General features: G+C 47.6%; 1 long non-coding RNA gene across 1 annotated transcript in view; it reads right to left on the bottom strand.

Annotated features, from left to right (window-relative positions):
* Positions 1-6,130, bottom strand: part of LOC310712949 — a 2,318,697-nt gene that overhangs the window by 694,308 nt on the left and 1,618,259 nt on the right. The gene's annotated exons all lie outside the window — the stretch shown is intronic.

The raw sequence follows: 6,130 nt of genomic DNA, 5'->3' as shown, positions 1-6,130 counted from the left end.
CATGTTGTAAGGGGCGTGTCTGAACCCACATGCATGTCCAGCACCCATGCTTCTTCCTACACAAGCTACTAAGGGGTTTGGCTAGAGTTATAATGTGCGTTTGTTATGAATCATAGAATCATAGAGTTGGAAGAGACCACAAGGGCCATCGAGTCCAACCCCCTGCCAAGCAGGAAACACCATCAGAGCACTCCTGACATATGGTTGTCAAGCCTCTGCTTAAAGACCTCCAAAGGAGGAGACTCCACCACACTCCTTGGCAGCAAATTCCACTGTCAAACAGCTCTTACTGTCAGGAAGTTCTTCCTAATGTTTAGGTGGAATCTTCTTTCTTGTAGTTTGGATCCACTGCTCCGTGTCCGCTTCTCTGGAGCAGCAGAAAACAACCTTTCTCCCTCCTCTAGGTGACATCCTTTTATATATTTGAACATGGCTATCATATCACCCCTTAACCTCCTCTTCTCCAGGCTAAACATGCCCAGCTCCCTTAGCCGTTCCTCATAAGGCATCGTTTCCAGGCCTTTGACCATTTTGGTTGCCCTCCTCTGGACACGTTCCAGTTTGTCAGTGTCCTTCTTGAATTGTGGTGCCCAGAACTGGACACAGTACTCCAGGTGAGGTCTGACCAGAGCAGAATACAGTGGCACTATTACTTCTCTTGATCTAGATGCTATACTCCTATTGATGCAGCCCAGAATTGCATTGGCTTTTTTAGCTGCATGTCAAGTTTGTGGTCAACCAAGACTCCTAGATCCTTTTCACATGTACTGCTCTCAAGCCAGGTGTCCCCCATCTTGTATTTGTGCCTCTCATTTTTTTTGCCCAAGTGCAATACTTTACATTTCTCCCTGTTAAAATTCATCTTGTTTGTTTTGGCCCAGTTCTCTAATCTGTCAAGGTCGTTTTGAAGTGTGATCCTGTCCTCTGGGGTGTTAGCCACCCCTCCCAGTTTGGTGTCATCTGCAAATTTGATCAGGATGCCCTTGAGTCCATCATCCAAGTCGTTGATAAAGATGTTGAATAAGACCGGGCCCAAGACAGAACCCTGTGGCACCCCACTAGTCACTCTTCTCCAGGATGAAGAGGAACCATTGATGAGCACCCTTTGGGTTCGGTCAGTCAGCCAGTTACAAATCCACTGAGTGGTAGCATAGTCAAGACCGCATTTTACCAGCTTCTTTACAAGAATATCATGGGGCACCTTGTCAAATGCCTTGCTGAAATCAAGGTAGGTTACATCCACTGCGTTCCCTTCATCTACCAGGCTTGTAATTCTGTCAAAAAACGAGATCAGGTTAGTCTGACATGACTTATTTTTCAGAAATCCATGCTGACTATTGGTGATCACAGCATTCCTTTCTAGGTGCTCACAGACTGTTTGCTTAATGATCTGCTCCAGAATCTTCCCTGCTATTGATGTCAGACTGACTGGGCGGTAATTATTTGGGTCCTCTCTTTCCCCCTTTTTGAAAACAGGGACAACATGAATATGTGTTTGTAAGCCCACAAGACGTTCTCGCACAAGAGGAATAAAGCAAAGTTGGCCTGTTACATGGAATGAAAGGGACGGGTGATCTGGATGCTGTTCAGACAGCAAGATTATAATATAAGCAAGCAGCAAATCTTACAGCGCAAGCACGCCTTGATCTCAAGAGTAACATCATCATCATCATCATTTATTATTTATACCCCACCCATCTGACTGGGTTTCCCCAGCCACTCTCGGCGGCTCCCAAACAGAATATTAAAAACCCAGTAAAACTTCGAACATTAAAAACTTCCCTAAACAGGGCTGCCTTCAGATGTCTTCTGAAAGTCTGGGAGTTGTTTTTCTCTTTGACATCTGGTGGGAGGGCGTTCCACAGGGCGGGTGCCACTACTGAGAAGGCCCTCTGCCTGGTTCCCTGTAACCTCACCTCTTGCAGGGAGGGAACCGCCAGAAGGCCCTCGGTGCTGGACCTCAGTGTCTGGACTGAACGATGGGGGTGGAGACACTCCTTCAGGTCTACTGGACCGAGGCCGTTTAGGGCTTTCAAGGTCAGCACCAACACTTTGAATTGTGCTCGGAAACGTCTTGGGAGCCAGTGTAGGTCGTTCAAGACCAGTGTTATGGGGTCTCAGTGGCGACTCTGGACACAGAATTGACCTGCGCTTCCATGGACAGCTGTGAGTCCAAAATGACTCCCAGGCTGCGCACCTGGTCCTTCAGGGGCACAGTTACCCCATTCAGGACCAGGGAGTCCCCAACACCTGTCCACCCTCTGTCCCTCAAGTACAGTCCTTCTGTCTTGTCAGAATTCAACCTCAATCCATCCTCCATCCGCCTCCAGACACTCACACAGGACCTTCACCGCCTTCACTGGTTCTGATTTGAAAGAGAGGTAGAGCTAGGTATCATCCGCATATTGATGGACACCCAGCCCAAACCCAAAGATAGCAAGGCCATTAGAGGCTTCAGATTGCATAATAGATGGATGTTTATCTTCCCAGGCTCCAAGTATGAGTCTGTCTGCACTTGCAAAGGCTCATAAAGCACTGTTTTGTTGTTCAGTGTTATTGTTTGGATGCATTTACATAAAAAAGTCAATGCCGATAAACCAGGGCTCGACAACCCCACTTGTGTGATTTCTGTTCCTGACCTCAGGCAAAGACGTTAATTACGAGAAGCTCCCATACTCATTTTGGATAAAACGCTCAGCCGACCCAACTGTACAAATAAACCTTTCGCCATTCTCCCCTTCCCTCCTTTCAGGGCAGGCAGAAATCCAGCAGGACCATTTCCAGGCAAACCTCAAAGGGGCTTGCTGCTGATCTGTATAGAACCCTGTGCAACTTAAGGGCCAGGTTATCAGAAAGGGAGCATTCCTCCATAGAAGAGACCTTGGTTTTTAAAAAAAAGATATCTCTGATGAAATATACTCAGAGTCGCAAACTGATTTCATGCTCTTTATTCAGCTCATAGTAGTGAGGAGGAATGAATGAAAGTCCCCTCACAGTATCTGCTTTATATACATTCTTTACACAATGGGCTGCACATGATTGGCTAATTCCGGAATTCTACTGTAAGCCAATCAGGTTGTGGATTCACTTCTATCTGGAGCAGGATTGGGTGGTTCCTGCCAACCAATCATACTGCTGCATTGTTCTAGGACCAATCAGACTGCTGCATTCTGGATCCTATTGTTCTAGGACCAATCAGACTGCTGCAGTTTGGATCCTATTCAACTCAGTACATAACATCTGAGATGTCGGAACCTTTCACCAACGTCTGAGGCACATTTGGTGGAGATTCAAGGGAGGGCCTTCTCAGGCTATAGCAGGGCTTTGATGCGGCCCTAAGCTACTGAAAGTAATGGGGCCCTTTCTATGTCCAGTTGTCCTTTGTCAACAACAAATGGTCACTGTTTTTTGTGTTAAATATATGCTACATTGTAATTGATGGACCTAATAGGTATCTCAAGCCATTTGCACATGTTTCCATGCAACCAGTTCATTCAGAATGTAGGCACCCTATATATATTATTATTTTTTTGGACCCCTGACCATTAGGTCCAGTCGTGGCCAACTCTGGGGTTGCGGCGCTCATCTCGCTTTACTGGGCGAGGGAGCTGGCGTACATGTGGGCAGCAGGTCATGTGGCCAGCAGGACTAAGCCGCTTGTGGCGAACCAGAGCAGCGCACGGAAACGCCGTTCCCTGTAACCTCACTTCTCACAGGGAGGGAACCGCCAGAAGGCCCTCGGAGCTGGACCTCAGTGTCTGGGCTGAACGATGGAGGTGGAGATGCTCCTTCAGATATACTGGACCAAGGCTGTTTAGGGCTTTCAAGGTCAGCACCAACACTTTGAATTGTGCTCGGAAACGTCCTGGGAGCCAATGTAGGTCTTTCAGGACCGGAGTTATGTGGTCTTGGCGGCTGCTCCCAGTCACCAGTCTGGCTGCCGCATTCTGGATTAGTTGCAGGGACCTCTCCAGACTATGGAACAACTCTTCTGTTCTCACCTCTGCCACTGAGATTTCCTGGTTGACGTGGAAGCCATTAAGCAGTTGACTATGCATGCATAGTCCGTCCGGCCCAGCCCCCTCAAATATTTTATTGGGGGGGTTGAACGGACTTTGGCCCCTAGGAGCTGGCTCAGATGGCTGGCGGTTTTTAATTGTTTTAGAGCAGGGGTCAGTAAACCTTTCCAGCAGGGGGCCGGTCCACTGTTCCCCGGACTATATTTTGGAGGGGGGGGGGAATGAACGAATTCCTATGCCCCACAAATAACCCAGAGATGCATTTTAAATAAAAGGGCACATTCTACTCATGTAAAAATACGCCGATTCCCAGACTTTCCAAGGGCAGGATTGAGAAGGCGATTGGGCCGCATCCAGCCCCTGGGCCTTAGTTTGTCTACCCATGTTTTAGAATATCACACACAGAGGCAGAGCTTCCCTTATCCAACTGCACATTTCGCCCCGTCCGTTCCTGCTATCTGCAAAGACACGGAAGGCAATAAGAAGGAAGAGGCCGGAAAGAGGAACTGCTGTGCTTTTTTTTCGTTTTCTAAACTTTTATTAGGAATCTGATAGTACAGAAGCGTCAGCAGCAGGCTGGGAAAGCCCCAAAGGCACATCTTTCTGAAAGTACAAGGGATCCAAAAAGTCACCCAGATTGTTGGGGTCCAAAAGTCACCAAGATTGCGGCTCAGTGGGGCGACCATCAGCATGGAGGGGGGGGGGGGAGATTGGGGAAACAGTTAAAGGCGAGCGGGTGGGAGGCAGGCAGATCTGAGCCACCATGGGACCGATCCACCAGGACATTCTCCTGCCCGACTCAATGATTTCAATCTGCAATGCAAAAGATCTCCCAAGTCTGTTTTGATGGATGACAGCATAAAAGACTTATCATCTATACATGCATTTGTCCTGGAAGACAACACTTCGCGCTTGGTACTTTTAATTTTTTGCCAGGAAAGTTTGTAATTTAAAAAAATTAAGAATAATGTAAATGAGGTCCAGGCAGGAGAGCTTTCCGGTGGGCTCAATCTCTGCAGGCCTCTTTTGAGATATAGCTTGCGCTCTATTTTCTTTTGCAAATCGATCAGACTGCTTTCAAAGCAATTAACGCCAGTGAGTAACCAACTACACATCGCAGCCCTAAATTATAGAGAGGTGTGTGTGTGTGTGGGGGGGGGGAATTACAGAGAAGGAAAAACTGCTCTGGGAATATCCTGTGGGCAAACCATTTGATGGAAAGCGAGAGCACATTTCAAGGCAGCCTAATTGCCGAAATCGCAAGCAAATCATTTTGCAAAGCAGCGGGGCTTGAGGAGCGCGAGGCAGTAAAAGGCAGGAGGAACAGGAGCTGACGTTTCAAGGTTTGATCACAGGTGATGCAAGGCAAGCTCCCAAATGCTCCATCCCCGTGGGATGGGACAAAAACATCTGGAGCGCAGGTGTGGCCAGTCTGACGGTATCTGCAACCCAAAGCAATATCTTCAAGGGCAGCAGTGAGGCTACGAAACAAAGTAAAACCAGGTCAAGCTATTTTTTCGTCTAGGGATGGTGGGCAAATCTGTCCATATGGGTCCATTTCTTCCTTTCTTTAATTTCTGATTTTTATTGGCATTATAAACAACCCCAAAGTGATGTAGCCGGGTATTGCTTATGGAAAGCAAATAAGCAATAAAAAGCAGAGACATCACCTTGCCAACAAAGGTCCGTATAGTTAAAGCCATGGTTTTCCCAGTACAGTGGTGCCTCGCAAGACGAAAATAATTCGTTCCGCGAGTCTTTTCGTCTTGCGATGTTTTTCGTCTTGCGAAGCACGGTCCGTCGCAACTGCGCCTCTTCAAGCAGCTTTTAAAAAAAAGCACAAGACGTTTTCGTCTTGCGAAGCAAGCCCATAGGGAAATTCGTCTAGCAAAGCAATGCAAAACCGAAAAACCCTTTCGTCTAGCGAGTTTTTCGTCTTGCGAGGCATTCGTCTTGCGGGGCACCACTGTAGTGATGTATGGAAGTGAGAGCTGGACCATCAAGAAGGCTGATCACCAAAGAATGGATGCTTTTGAATTCTGGTGCTGGAGGAGACTCTTGAGAGTCCCATGGACTGCAAGAAGATCCAACCTCTCCATTCTGAAGGAAAT

Source organism: Podarcis liolepis (genome assembly GCF_965112155.1).
Source record: "Podarcis liolepis genome assembly, chromosome: 7".
NCBI lineage: Eukaryota > Metazoa > Chordata > Lepidosauria > Squamata > Lacertidae > Podarcis > Podarcis liolepis.
The sequence above is the reverse complement of the archived record's forward strand: the minus strand, read 5'-3'. Positions and strand labels throughout refer to the sequence as shown.